General features: G+C 41.2%; 1 protein-coding gene and 1 pseudogene across 6 annotated transcripts in view; both read left to right on the top strand.

Annotated features, from left to right (window-relative positions):
- Nucleotides 1-4,155, top strand: part of LOC130428673 (uncharacterized protein K02A2.6-like) — a 30,474-nt pseudogene extending 26,319 nt beyond the window's left edge.
- Nucleotides 4,156-9,100: 4,945 nt separating this feature from the next.
- Nucleotides 9,101-16,077, top strand: part of lrfn1 (leucine rich repeat and fibronectin type III domain containing 1) — a 235,905-nt gene continuing 228,928 nt past the window's right edge. For all 6 annotated transcript variants that reach the window (XR_008907555.1, XR_008907554.1, XR_008907556.1 and 3 more), the window contains exon 1: nt 9,101-9,960. The gene's annotated coding sequence lies outside the window, so the exon portion shown is untranslated. The remainder of the gene's footprint in view (nt 9,961-16,077) is intronic.

Here is a 16,077-nt window from a genome sequence, read left to right as displayed (position 1 = left end):
TGTGGCATATTTGGGTTATGTATTTTATATAATGTATGGTAGAAATATGTGTCATTCTTCCTATCTAAATGAGTGATTCATGTATAACATTTTAGTTTCTAGTAGAGAGTACAGAAAGACATCTGATCTTCTAATAGATATCTAGTTCACTTGGTACTGAATCTCAAAAAAACTCACCTACCTCACTCTGGCAGATCATGTGACTGCTCACATGATGTTCATCATGTCATCCAGACAAAAAAACACTTACGAAGATCTGAAACTCCTGGAAAACATACAGAAACAAATCAGATTAATGTTCAGTGTATCAGATTATATTTCAGTGTAAACTACTACATCTGTGCAGAAATGTGTAGGCAGTGTTGTAATATGTGCAGTAATGCAGTATTGTATAAAGCATGTGTCGTTTTTCATTGTGTGTAATGCATTATTGCAGTGTTGTGGTATGTACAGTAATGCATTGGTGTAGTATGTGCTGTATTCACGGGAATACAATATGTGTGGGAAAACATGCAGTGTGTACAGGAGTGAGGTATATACCGTGATGTGCAATTTTGCGTTATGCGTGGGAATGTAGTATTTATGGGAATGCAGTCTGTGCATTGGCGCATTATGTACAGTATTGCAGTATATGCTGTGTTGCAGTCTGTACATTAATGCATTTGTGCAGGATGCATGGGAATGTAGTACATGCGGAATTGCATTAGCACAGTGATGCATTGATATGTGAAGTAATGCAGTGTGTGCAGTAATGCATTAGTATAGTGTTCAGTAATGCAGTATGTACATCTTTAATTTAGTGCAGTACGTGCAGTATTGAAGTATGTGCAGTAATGCATCAGTCAGTCAGAGAATATTCTCTGTGTGGTCCACAGGCACATCTGAGAATATTGTGTTGCAGGCAGACAGTGTTCATACGCTCTCAAATCATTCCTTAAGGCCACAGTTCACTGCAGTTATCAAAGAGTGAACGCCTACTCACCTGTCTGTCTGTCCTTTTGTCTGTCTGCTGTCTGTTTCACCTAAACAGTCTGTGGCCACCAGAGCAAAGACAAAAAACGTATTCTAAAAACAGAATCTGTCAGCAGTCTTTGGAGATAAAAGGAAATAAAAACGTTGTCTTTCTGTGTCAACTTCAAATCAATGTTTACTTTTCTTAATGGATTTCTAGTCACCACAAACAAAATATCAAGCCTGGCTAATAAATATTTCATACTTAGAGAGTCATGACCCAGAGACCAAAGAAATAAGTTCAAATCTTCACTTGGGCAAATTTCTCCTTAATGCTACAGAAGAGGCAATAATCCAGTTTTTCATCGGCCTGTCTATAATTCGAAAATCCCCAGACTCATCCCCTCAGACCCTGATGGCTGCGAGCATCACAGACTCTGTGATCCGGCTGAAACGTCCTCCTGCCATGGAAAAGCGTCTCTTGGGTTAAATTCATTCAATCACAGTGCTCACCGCTGTTCAGAGGAATTTTGCTAAGACACCTGACGGGTTAAAGACTGAAGCGATCCCTTTCTGATGTCATGGGAATTGGAGGGAAGATAAAGAACGATTGTGTGTTTCTTAAGTGCACATACAGTAGAGTATGTATATGTTGAGGGTTGATGATGGTCATACGGTAATGATAACAGCAAGTAATTTTTTAATAACCCCTTAAAAAACTCTTAAATTTGAAGTCTAATTGTCATTTCAGTCCGTAAACACTGCTCTGTTTGTTTAAGACTTTATCGAACAGTACTGGTTTAACCACATCCATATTGGATCTGTTGGGAGTGTCTCGGGAGTGTTCAGAGTACCCGTTTAAAAAAGTAATTTGTGTTTTGCATTTTGATTTGATAGCACAGAAATATCACACTTCACATTTAATGAACCATGAAACCTCAAAACATTCTTTTACACTGTTAAAAACTTCAAATGGCGTTTTATGCTCTTTATATTCATTTGCCATACAAGAAAAGTGAATTAATGACATCATCTGTATGAGGCGACAGGGATGCTTCTGATGGAGATCTGCTATTAAAGAATTCTACAGGTCTAAGTTCAGAGCTCCATGTGTGGAGAAAACGGCAAAATCATCAAAGGCAATTTTCTCTGCAAACCGGCTGGCGAGAGCTGAGATTCTTCCAGTTTTGATCGATATCTCTTCGAGTTTGAGGTGTTTCATGAATTTAATTAACCTTGCACATCTTCCAGCGCAGGATAATCTCTGGAGTAAACAAACACACATCCAACCTGTAGAGAAGAAACATTTATCATTGGCAAAGAGAATAGCATGTGTGTGTTTGACTGGCGGATGTGTTCTCATTACTACAGTTGGCGGATGGAGGTAGTTTTCTAGTTTCCATCTAGATAAAAGATTAGCAAAAATTTAAAACAAACGAGCAAATGGGGCATGTTGGGAGTTTTGAGTTGTGCTTTAAGGATGGATGTCCTTAAAAAAACACCTCAACTCTGAATGACTATCTGTTGTTAACCCTTATGGCTTTCATTCTTATACAGAAGACAATATATTTTATGGAAAGACAATATGATGCATGTTTTAACAATACAGGACAGTTTATTTGATAATGTTGACATTTTTAAGTTGACATTTTATGAGAAGTTTTTTACTTTGACCCTTTAAATGCATTTTTTAAACCAAAGGTAATGTTTTACTGGTTCTTCCATTGCATTGATTTTGAATATTTTGATTCATAGCTAATCTATATTTTCTACACCTAGCATTTTACAAACTACAAGCAAACCCTTACAGGACACCTTCTAGGTTTTAATTTGGTTGCCTCCATCTGGTCTCAACAAGGTATGAAAAGTGTGAGCCCCCCACAACCAAACTCAAAGTGTAATTTCACTTTCTATCCTCATATTTCTCTCTCCATCTCATTTTTTCCTCTTTTTCGACAGATAATCCCATCAGAAATCAGTGGTTCTCTCCTTACACAAGTGTCCTGCATGTGACGCAGCAGATGCGTGAGTGTTGTTGTTGTTTTGTGCTGCGGTGCAGATAAATCCTCTTGTGCAGTGCGTGCTTGCTCATGCACTTCAGGTTACAAATTGTTTTCCTTGTCATCTCACCTCTCTCTCCTTATCTCTCATCAAAGTTCTTTGAAATGCTCTGTTGCCATGGCAGCAGTGTGAATGTATCACTGAGAATATTCTCTCTGATAAGAATTCTGATTACTCCTCTCTTTCTCCCTCTCCGTGAGAACACAGTTTTGAGATAACCTGCTGGATAAGTCTGCTCTAACCTACCGCTACACACAACACACACACAAAGCATTTATATTCATTCTTAAACGGAAAAAAATGTAGATGAGTTCTGCTAATATCTCATAGAAAACAGTGAGATCAAAAAGAAGATTTTTTTGGTTGAAGTCTCATGACTCAACAGTTATTTCATATCTAACATCTCTACTCCAGAGTGTCAGAAAGGATCTCAACATTTTAAATAGAATACACATACAATATTTTATTATTTTAATTGTTGAAGTAAGGTTAAATGAATACTTGTACATTATACTATATCTTGTGTCTATTAATATTTCCCATCGATAAACAGAAGAGAACGAGCTAGATCTAAAACTGTCACGGTCCTGTCCTTCCTGTCATGAGTATTCGGGCATTGGGGACAGAGCCGTGACAATATCATGTCTTTTGTGTGTGTGTGTCTCGTCTTGTGTGGACACGTGGCGGTTTGTTATGACATTTCGCCGCGTGTCTTCCGTGTAGCTCCACCCCCTTGTCTCTCTGTCTAGCGTCACATTAGTGTTTCATCTCCCTCACCTGTCTGTGCCTCTTCCAGCTAGTTGTACTCATTGTTAAGTCTTGTCACATGCCCGTCCCGATCCCTTTGTCATCTCTCCTCATTAGTTTCACAACCGAACCGGCGCCTCAGCCGGCAACCCAACCTGCTGTCCAGCCGGTGCTTTAGCCGGCGTCCAGTCCAGTCCAGCCGGCGTCACAGCCGCCGCCCAGTCCTGTCCACCCGGCGCCCAGTCCTGTCCACCCGGCGCCCAGTCCTGTCCACCAGGCGTCCAGTCCGGTCCCGCGGCCGGCGCCCAGTTCGGTCCAGCAGCCGAACCCTGTCCAGTCTTGTTTTTCCCGGTCTTCTCCGGCCATGTCTGTCCCTTCCAGTCCGGCCCGTCCTAAACCCCAGCTTCGCCCTAAGCAGCCCACGGCTCTTCCTAAGCCCCCTCCTCATGTCCCACCCCAGTTTAGCGCTCCCAGTTTTGTCCAACCCATTCCGCCCCCTCCCTTCCCATTGATGTTTTTCTTATTGTCCAACCCCAGTCCCTTCATTGTAATGTCACCCCTGACCCTAGTATGCTCTGTTTTGTCCGTGTGGTGTCTGTCTTCATTCTTGTCGATCTTGTCCCGCTGATATTTCTTTTTTCACCTTGGGCCGCTCGAAGTTCGGCCCTTGGAGCGGGGGGTAATGTCACGGTCCTGTCCTTCCTGTCATGAGTATTCGGGCATTGGGGACACAGCCGTGACAATATCATGTCTTGTGTGTGTGTGTGTGTGTGTGTGTTTCGTCTTGTGTGGACACGTGGCGGTTTGTTATAACATTTCGCCACGTGTCTTCCGTGTAGCTCCGCCCCCTTGTCTCTCTGTCTAGCGTCACATTAGTGTTTCATCTCCCTCACCTGTCTGTGCCTCTTCCAGCTAGTTGTACTCATTGTTAAGTCTTGTCACCTGCCCGTCCCGATCCCTTTGTCATCTCTCCTCATTAGTTTCTCCTTATTTCATGTCCCTGATTCCCTTACTGTTTGTCGGTTCATTGTCAAATGTATATTGTCTATTGTCGATGTCACTGACTCCTTCGTGTCTCCACCATCTGTATTGCATTGTTCCTGTTTCCCTTCGTGTTTGGACTTATTATTTAGTTTCTGTTTTGCCCCATCGTGGGTTTATTGTTTTGTGTCTTATTAAATATTGTTTAACCCCATCTTTACTGTCTGTGTTTGTGTTCTGTCCGTCCGGACGTGATAAAAACTTGCAACAATTGTTTTTTGGAAGTTTTTGGAAGTTATAAGAAAAAATATAAGATTATATCCACTCAAGGAGGACATGTAAATCTTCATCACAAAATATAAACCTTGGCTGTCTGGTTCTAAACTAAATAAACGTTAAAGCATGTTAAAGGCAATGCAACTGTCATGACAGAACACAGGATAGACCCAAATGCGGGGGTAAGAATATTTATTAAGCAATGTACAGACAATAATGCACTAGTGTCCAACTGGTGAATGTCCCCGTCCAAAGCGGTGATAGTCCTGGTCAACAGATACCAGCAGATATGGTGAGAGTGACGTTTTTAACTCGGGTCGAGTAATAGTCCAAAGGAGCGTCAACAGGAACTGGAGGACAATACCAGAGGAGATAAGACACAACAGGATGCAAGCCACCAGACGACCGTCCTTAGTAGTGAGATGCGGAAGGGTGGAGAGAATGCTAGGAATACTGTGACAAAAACGTCAGGCTTGACAGACAAGACAGGATGATAATAACAAGACTTCATAACAAGGGTAAATGGCTAGCAGGTGCGGGAGAAGTAATGAGCTAATTGAGAGATTGTAAACAGGTGTGTATGCATGAGTGGAAAATCACCCGTGTTGGGGAAACCTAAGAAAACACAGGGGGCGAGGAGAGTGACGCAAGACACTGAGCACGTGGTCAGCGAGTAACCAGCCTCGTGCTCAACAAAAACAACACACCCATGTGCAGAAGATGTCCTGACCCGATCTGGGTCGTGACAGCAACAGGGTGAAGTTCATCGAGAAATATACCAAGCTAATATTTAATCTCAAATCAACAGCTGAAAACATTATGCAAAAGAGACACATGCATGTGAAACACTCAGAATGAAGCTATTTGCATATGAGAAGTTGCATTTGCCCTCACATTCTCATTACTGTATTAAATCATCTTTCAATATTCATGTAAGGTGAATTGTGGTAAATTAACACTTTTTCGACATTGCGATGTCACAATTCATCATATTAAAACCAGAAAATACACATGCAAATGAAATAAAACATTACAGTTATGAAAATTTGAGTGTGTAATTAACTTTTGTTTGATTTTGTGGTGAAATATTCAGCACGTATGCTTTTGTAAAATATTTGTTTTCTGTGATTTCAAAAGACAGTTCTACAGATATCACAGATAAAAGTTATCTTATGTCTGTGGGTCCTGTTTGTGAATGTCACAGAACAATGAAAACAAAGAATATTATACAGAAACCTCTCATTGATATGCATCAGCAGTATGTGTTGAAAGGTCTCTATACAAGGTTCTGATCATCATATAAGACCAGAGCTCTCCATGGTGCTGGAATCACAAACAGACTCATAAAGAACCAGTACACTCGTTCAGTTGTCTCAAATGTATTTAGGTGCTGTATTAATGTTTGTATTGAATAAAGTTATACTTATTTCATCTAAGAGGTGCAATGCCTTTCAGTAAATAAAGAAAAGTTAGCGGAGGCATTGAGTGCTGTGCTGTGTGTTATGTAGAGCAAGGTCCAAAAGACAGGTCACATTCTGTCTCAATATATGCTTTATAAACATGAAAAGAACAAGTTTTTTTTTTACGATTTAAAAACAGTAGTTTTCTACAACACCACTTATTTTGTGCGACAGTAGGTGTAATATTCAGCAGACTGAAGGTATATGGCCAGTCTATTACAGGGGCAACACATGCACGCTCACCTGCAAGCAATTTAGAGCCTCTATCCACATTCACCTTCCACACTGTCCTCAGTCCACACCTCATTTGGACTGTTCGACCCAAAAAACAACATCAATATTCTTCGATCATAAACTCATACATTCATTTGTAAATCTGTGACTGACCACCTTGCCTCATTTGTACTTGTTTCTGCATTCATTAAAGCTTAAAAGATGCTCTTCTTAAAAAATTAAGATTTTTTTTAAATATCAATGTTGTATTGCTAAGGTGAATATGAACTTAAATTCGGAAAAATAAAGAGCAGCTTTTCTGTTATTTTTACCTGTTTCTCCAGTTTTCAGTTTCTGCAAATAAATGCACATAGAAACAAGATTTTTATCTGAAATTTGGAAGAAAAATTGTTGTAGTTGTTCACAGAATGAATCCATTCCATTCCATTCCATTTTCTACCGCTTATCCGAACTACCTCGGGTCACGGGGAGCCTGCGCCTATCTCAGGAGTCATCGGGCATCAAGGCAGGATACACCCTGGATGGAGTGCCAACCCATCGCAGGGCACACACACTCACTCATTCAATCACGCACTCACACCCTACGGACAATTTTTTACAGAATGAATCAAAAATTATAATTTTACCTCAACACATTCCTATAACTGGTTTCCAAATCAGAAAAATGGTCTGAAGCGGTCTCTCATTTTTTTCTGCGGCTGTATGTGCAGATAGTGTTAGACAATTTACACAATGTTGGCTATATAAGCCACACTGAGTGAAACGTCTGTAGTGATATCGTTAATTCATCACTGGCCTTGTAAGTGACTTCAGATTTCTTTCATTCAAATAAAGAGACTGAAAACAAAGCATCTAATCATGACAAACCTTATCGTCAACAGTAAGCCAATCCTCGCTGCATCTTCCTTTTTCTTAAGAAACAGAAAAGATATAGCACACATGTTTATCTTTTCATCTTTTGTCAGTCTCTGTCCCTGCGCGAAGCCTACATATGCCTGCACGTCTGTGAATATCTGCAGCGTGACAGTGGTGTTTGAGTGATGGGAGAAGAGCATGTTGCTGCATTAGCCACAAACTCAGGCAAATCATCCACACATCCTCTGTCTGAGGAAACAACATTCTGTTCCCCTCATATCATTCCACACACGCAACAGACAAATGACCTGTCCTCTACTCGCAATCTCCAGCCCTGTATCTGATTTCAACATTGCAGCGTTCGAGAAATAAGCAAACGTAGGGGGCCATCAATGTGACGATGAAAATTCTAAGTGGAAATTAATTGAATCACCAATATCACCAATCACCAAATAAAACTATGCAAAATCATTTAAAATGGCACCACAATCTAAATCCACTTTCAACATGGACATGTTTAATGAAGCAATGATATTGACAAGAAGTGTTTACCTACATCTCAAAATCATCATAAATCAAACCAAAATAAACCAAATTGTAATCTGACTTTCAAAAGATAAAACAGATCAAAGTTATTGAGAAAGTCAGAATTATCACAAACATTTAAAAACTGTTGGCAGTTCTGTGCTTTAAATATATTTGTGTTATATTAACATCAGAAGGCCATGAGCAGTCTTTGAAGTCAAGGGATATTTTCATTAAGGAATTCAGTCACACTCAGGCTCTTTAGAGAAAGGGAAACTGTGGCTGTATCCCAATTGAATTAATTTTAAACACTTACATAGCAGGAGATGCATGTTACATATTAACATTTAGCTGACTTATGCTATTTAATAGCATATTTCTAAAGGTTATTAAATGGCAGGCTGCACTGTGACACATTACCCCAATAGAAAAACAAGGAACATTATCAGACACAAAGCCATTGTGTGTTAAATGAACTGAATCTTCTTTGCTGGGCAATACCAGTGGAAATGTCAAACAAGTTTTTCATATTTAAGATTTGTGCCTAAACAGAAAAAGATAAACCGATTCTAAGAAAACATGTGTGACAACTATGTTTAACTATTTCTACTCTGTTTCTTAACTGATTGTTTCAACAAAAATATCAACTAAATTAGAAGACAAATTTAACCTACATATTTACATATACAGTTTACTGCACGTTATGTGTGGTATATATGTCACATTATACTACATAACACCTCAAAACGTATATATTTAGTCCAAGACAAGATGGTTTTAGGGGGTGGGGTGTGATTCGGTATACGATCAAATAACATTTAGTCTAAAAACAAAAATGTTCCTATCTGATGACTGCAAATTCTGATTAACAATCCATGCAACATTTAAAGCCAACAAAAAGCAAAGATGCGTTTTAAGCAGCGCAATCGTTTTTACGGGATGCTGAATGCCCTTCAGAAGCATGAGTGCGCATGCCCGTGACACACGCACGCACTGGAGAGACAGAAGAGTGTTGTTGGGTCCCGTTGGCTCAGCTCGACCGTGAGCGGACTGTTACCGAGGGAGGGACACGAGCTCCGCATTCAATACATCAGCGACTCCAATGCGGTGCCAAACGTTTTAAATTCCGTTTCTGCGCCCGTTTCCCGCAGGAAACAGCGCCTAACTAAACGTGGATGGAAACCGTCTGCATTAGATAACGGATATATGTGAGAATGAATCAGACGAGCGACATTTAGCTAAATTGTGGAAAATATTTATATATTCGTGCAGAAAAGGCGCCTGTTCTGAGGGAGGATCCTCCGAAAACACGCAAGACGCGCCGGTGTGAATGGACGCATTGTCCTCTCGCCCTTGTTCTTCACCTGCACGATTTTATCTGGATTTATCCCTCACATGATCTCACTTGGGTAGTAAATGAGAATACGCGGTACAGTTTTACATAGGCGATGTGGCCCAAGAAAGAAACGGAGTCCGTTCACACTCTGAAGTGTACATCGTTGGATTGTTCGAGAATTGCTCGTTCTAACTCTGTTTACGGCGCTGAAAGGCTTGTTTTGGATGGAATAATCTATAGTGATCATCTGTGGTAAATCCGGCAAAACCTATTCTGGGAATCTGAGTCGCGCGAGCCGCTGGGATGAAGAATCGCTTCTGGAAAATCACCGCTTTAATTCGGGACACATTCCGCATTTCGATGAAATTTCCTGGTGTATGATATCAATTTATCTTTTATTTCATATTACAAACGACAGTTTATACCACCGAGAATATTGTTATGAGATTAAAGAGATTAAGACATAATCAACGTTTTACTGAAGATCGTTGAGCTACACTGAATTTGGAGGCGTTTGGACGTGCCGGGACGAAGGTAACGCGTTTCTCTCTATTCTGTTTTGCTGGAATTAAAGTCGATGCTGTAAAAGGAAACACACAGTGATCCATCATTCAGATACATGCCTTCACATTTTGGAAATTATGTTGAGGAACACGGCACTTTTACCCAAGTCAAGCTTATTATTTAATATTTATTAAATTGTATTTGTTTATGTAGTATTATTGTATATTTGTATGTGCATGGAAATTAATTGGTGGTTCTGGGGGATGTGCGCGCTCAACGCCCATCACAAGACCATGGGGGCATAGAGACCCATTAAGAGAAGAGAGAGATATTGTGATAGATGGTGAAAAAAGTAAAGTAACTCCGTTGATTGGTCATTATTGTACTTGTGAATCAGCAAATGGTAAACGGAATAGTTCTTCCCTTCACCTTGCCTTGCCTCCGTATGATGTGTTAACAGCTCCTAATAGACCCTCTTGCCATCAAAAAACATGAAACTTTCACTTTCTATCTACAGGCCTATTACCGATATTATACAGTTATTGTTCGGAGATGGGACGCTGAGAAACAGCATGTGGCCGGTGGTATATAAATATATGATGGACAGTCTGTGGAGTTGCTCTTTTGGACGCATTGAGGTTCTTGTTAGCAGGACAGGTGGGAATTGTGTCTGTGACGCAGTGGCTGGGTTATCAAAAACACAGCAAACGTGATGTAAGGCATGATACAAACAGAAGCAGTTCCAGTTTGTGAGTTTTGAACGGGTTCTTGTGCTCACGGTGTTGTTATTGGGGTGTGTCTGCGGCTGAGTGCACAGCTGCCGCTGGGGGCCACTGGCACATAACTCACTCCTTCACTCACAACACACACACATGCACGAGCTCAATATCTCGACACATCCACACATCATGGCCTAGAAACATATTTGGACTTAGATCACATTACAAATGTATAAACGCGTTTTCATTGCATAACATACATGGAAATTATGTTCAAATAAAAGTCTGTGTGTAATTTACAATATTTATTTAAAACGTACCATATGGTACTGCCATTGTCCTGTATGTACACTGGTATGGTGTGAATGGCACTTAATCAATTTAAACTTTCTGTTTCATAGTAAAGTATATAACAAAGTCCCATGAAAATTACCATCTAACCTTACGTTACCATGGTACAATCACCATTATTTTAAAGTGAAAGTTAACATTTGATGGAGTAAATCTGCTGTACTGTTGAGTGGAGCTGTATCTTTAAGTGTCTATAAACTCAATGTTTATGTCTATATGACTGTTCTGTAAACCCTCCAATCCAGTGGTTGTATAACTTCAGTAAATGATTTAGAATGAGCTCACAAGTCGAGCTCTGAATTAAAGTATCATTCATTTTCTCTACAGGGAAATAGATTTTTAACATGAACCTTTCAACACATCTATTATCGGTAATGGCACAATATGTGTAATTTCAACTTCATTTTTAAAAATGGGGATGGGCTGCGCATAATAATGAAATCAATCAGAGAAGTCACACTTGCAGTACTGTAGAAATGGCAGATGATCTTCCATGCAGATCTCTCTTGATCCTTCAATAAACTTCAATTATATTGTGTTGACATACAGATATTTTTTGTGTAAATATGTTTTGTGTGTTTCTAATTCAGTTGCCATTCACAATCCATCATGAGATGAGATCATAGTTCGTCTTTGTTTTTTTATGTTCCAATTTTGTTTTTAATGTTTGCTTTGCAAAGTCACGATTAATCTTGGAACTGGTTGGTTTATTTAATGGTTTACAGCACTTTATTGAAATACCGATGCAGAAATGACTGCTAAAAATACATCTGTAGCCAAAGCTACTGAAAAAGTGGGCAGTCAGTGTTGCACCACTTTGATTGGAGATTATAGATAAACCAATTAAAACAACCTGTTCTCTAGACGAATGGTCTTTTCTGCGAATAAACAAAACCAGTGTGTGTGTGTGTTGGTCAGTGAGCTTGAGGCACACGTCTCATTCATCAGTACTTCTGCCCACCAGTCTGCAGTTTGTCTTTACAAATAACAATCTGACTCACAATGTTACACGCGCGCACGGATGCATACACACTCATGAATCTTCCCTTTAACCCTACATGATAGATGATCTTGTGTGCGCTCTATTTTTGTAATACTATAATTAGCATATAAAAAATAGTCAGGTGAAACGTGGCGTTCGTTCAACCCTCCTAAGTTTGACTGAATAACAATTATGAGATAAAGAGAGCCGAAATGTCATTGGCTCATAATTTGTAAGGCCAAATAAACAGATGGATTCACTGTACAGCCGTGACACAGGATTCCAGAAGAATGGATCAGTCTACAGTAATCCATGTTTTGCACATCTTGATCTCTGAAATGCACCACACATTGAGACTCAGATCAGTGACAGCTGGATTTACGTGCTGATTTAAGCAGAGTATTTAAACGTTTGTTCATTGGATGAGGAGTAAATTGCCTCTAAACGGTGATGAAGAGGATTGTGTTATTTACAAGGGGGCAGATTAGATTCAGTTTTAATAATATGAGCACAGCTCAGAGCTGGTAAAATATAAAGATAATAATTCTGTTCTAGTTGTGGTTACAAAAACAGCCATTGGATTTAATAACACACAACACGTCTGCTCATCGTCTTTAATTCAGACACGCCGTGTTCTTACCGTGTGTACCAGTCGTGTGCGTGTCAGCCTTTGGTCTGATGGTGTGTGATGCTTTAATGTGTGTTGTAAAAGTTGCTAAGGTTTGGGTTTAATTAAGCCGTGTTCTCTGGTGACAGAAGTTTGGGTTGAGATCTGGTGTTAGATCACATCTTAATGAGCGGCTCAATCCTTACAGTCCCTGTTCTGACAAACCGAAGTGATAATTTACTCCGTTCCATCTGCCGTGTACTAAATAAAGCAGAAACACAAGCTGAAAACTAAATTCATCATCTGCTACCATGTTTCTGGTTTTATTGTGCACAATTCATGTATTTACACAAACACACACAGTATGATGGACAGGTTCTCCAGTCAACACACAAAGCCAGGGCTTGACAATATATCAAACAGCAGATATTATACTGTAAGGAATAGTTAACCCAAAAATAGTCCCGACTGACTTGAGCCATTGACTTTGCTCATTTACAAATGACCATGGCTTCAAAACGGAGCAATCCGTCTCTAGCAGAAAAAAGTAATAAAAAAACGTGAAGAAAAAGTGTTTAGTTTTTGCCAAATTATGCAATAAATTACTTAGAAAACAATTATCCAGTACGGATTTAAAAATTCAGTATTGGTCCACTGTATTTCGTTTTTGGCCATGATAATTTCTAGTTTCTGCCATCACATTTAGAGAATTATTGATGTGTTTTCGTATGCTTAGCCTTTTTGAGAAAACGAGGGGTTACATAGGGTAACCTAGTTCTATGAATAAGGTCAACACGCCACAGTATGGGTCAGCCTAGCTAAGGATGAGCTGTCAGGAGATGGTATATCAAATAAGCCACGCCCCGCTTGCTACCCCGGCTATAAATACGGGCGTGAGCCACCACCCATTCTCTTTTGCCGAGTAGTGAAAAGTACTCCCCGAGTGACCGCGCCGTGTGGCGTGTTGACCTTATTCATAGAACTAGGTTACCCTATGTAACCCCTCGTTCTATTTCATTTCAGTCAACACGCCACAGTATGGGTCAACTGTATACCAGATAAGGTCAGGAGGGGAGAACCATCCCAAGCGGGGCAATAAAATTCAAGGAACCTTTTAATGCTGAACAGAACATTTATTAGTTACCTTGTTGTGTACACAGGTAAGCAGAGGGCAGTCAGCACCTCAACAATATTTACATGTACACCCATAATTCAGAGGGTGCTCTGCACCTCGATAATATATATATAACACAGTTCATCAGAGGGTCTTCAGTCCCATGATAATAATTATATAACCTAGTTAGTCAGAGGGTGTTCAGCACCTTGACAACATAACATTAACTCAGTTCATCAGAGGGTGTTCAGCACCATGATAATAATTATATAACAGTCAATCAGAGGGTGTTCAGCACCTTGACAACATAACATTAACTCAAATAATCAGAGGGTGTTCACCACCTTGACAATATTTATACATAACACAGTTAATCAGAGGGTGTCATGACCTTGATTTACAGTGAAATCAGAAGGGGTTCTGCACCTGGACATCACTTGGACCAGTCCGATCAGGCAGTACTGCTGTCTGCAGGACAGTTGATGAGACCGTCGTAGCCACATCTAGACGGCAAAACTTAGCAAATGTCAGTGATGATGACCATCCTGCTGCTGCGCACACGTCTTCCAGAGGAACCCCATTAAACAATGCCCAGGAGGCAGCCACTCCTCTTGTAGAGTGGGCCACTACTCCCTGAGGGGGAAGCATCCCAGCGCTTTGATAAGCGAGCTTAATCAGCCTGACAATCCATTTTGATAGCCTCTTGCCTGGCCTTGTACCAAGTCTCCAAAACACACAAATAACTGATCGGAATGTCTGATCCGTTGTGTGCAAGATATATATCTTCTCAGTGCCCTGACAGGACAGATTAGATGGAGTCTGGCCCCTTCCTCTGAAACGTGAGGAGGTGGATGGAATGGTTCTATCACCAAAGGCCTGGAAACAAAAGAACGTGGCAGAACTTTTGGCAAAAATGAAGGGTTTTGAAGAAGTGATATAGATGAGCCTTCTTCTCCCAATCTCAAACATGCCGGATGCACAGAGAAGGCATGAATTTCACTCACCCTCTTCATTGAAGAGATAGAAAAGAGAAATGCCTTCTTCAACGTCAGAAATTCCATCCCTAGCTCATGTAGAGGTTCAAAAGGAGGTTCTGCCAGAGCCCTCAAGACAACCCCCAGATCCCATGAGGGAATTAGTCGAGCTCGAGATGGGCAAAGTCTACGAGCCCTCTTGAGATAACGTCTGAGAAGAGGTTGTGACCCAACTGTGCAACCTTCATAGCCCTCATGACGGTCAGATATAGCTGCCACATAGCCTCTCAAGGTTGATTCTGTTACTCCTGTCTCCAGTACAAACTGAAGAAATGAGAGGATGGAATCAACTCCACACGACACTGGGTCTATCTCCAGTGAGATTGACACCATCTGGAATACCGTTCCCATCTATAGGCATAAAGTCGCCTTGTGGACGGGGCTTTGGCTGCCTGCAATGTGGTCAGTACTGCTGCTCCTAGAGTCCTGGCTGGCTCCCGTCTAGTGGCCAGACATGTTACCTGAACTTCCCTGGAGTCAGGTGTTAGATCTGACCCAGGGCCTGGGAAAGCATATTGTTTGTGACTGGGAGACCCCAAGGTGCCCCTTTCAACAACACGATCAAATCGGCCATCCATGGCTGTTGAGGCCAATCCGGTGCCACCAGCAGGAGTCTGGCCTTCAGAGCTCTCACCTTGGCCAGGACTGCAGGCAGTAGTGGGAAAGGAGGAAATGCATACAGGAGCACTGGGGGCCAATCGTTCGCCAGAGCATCCACCCCTAGGGGTCCTCTGGGGCCCATCATCGAATACCACAAGAGACAGTGTGTGTTTTCCTGTGTGGCGAAAAGATCTACCTTGGCTTTCCCGAAACGTAGCGAAATGGCCTCTACCACAGTGGTGTGAAGTCGCCATTCCCCTGGCTTGGGACCCCCCGTGGACAAGAGGTTGGCTGCTACATTGTCCTGTCCTGGCAAGTGTACAGCCCTTAGGGACAAACCTCGAGAATGTGCCCACAAAAGGAGATCCCGGGCCTTCCTGTGTAGGGGCATTGAACGTACTCCACCTTAGTGGTTTATGTATGACACAACCGTTGTGTTGTCGGAACGGACAAGTACTTGTCTCACCCGAAGCTGAGGCAGAAAGTGGATCAAAGCTCGAAATACAGCCTCCAACTCCAAGAGGTTGATGTGTACTCCTACCCACAAGGCTTCTTCTGGGGATCTGAGAGATGGTGGTCTAGTGGGTTAAACCACTGAACTGGTAAATCAAAGGTTGCTGGTTCGATCCCAGCAGCCAACACCAGTGTGTCCTTGAGCAAGACACTTTACTCCATGTTGTTCCAGGGGGATTGTCCCTGTAATAAGAGCACTGTAAGTCGCTTTGGATAAAAGCGTCTGC

Source organism: Triplophysa dalaica, chromosome 9 (assembly GCF_015846415.1).
Source record: "Triplophysa dalaica isolate WHDGS20190420 chromosome 9, ASM1584641v1, whole genome shotgun sequence".
Classification (NCBI taxonomy): Eukaryota; Metazoa; Chordata; class Actinopteri; order Cypriniformes; family Nemacheilidae; genus Triplophysa; species Triplophysa dalaica.
Note: the sequence above shows the minus strand (reverse complement) of the source record. Positions and strands in the feature narration are given on the sequence as shown.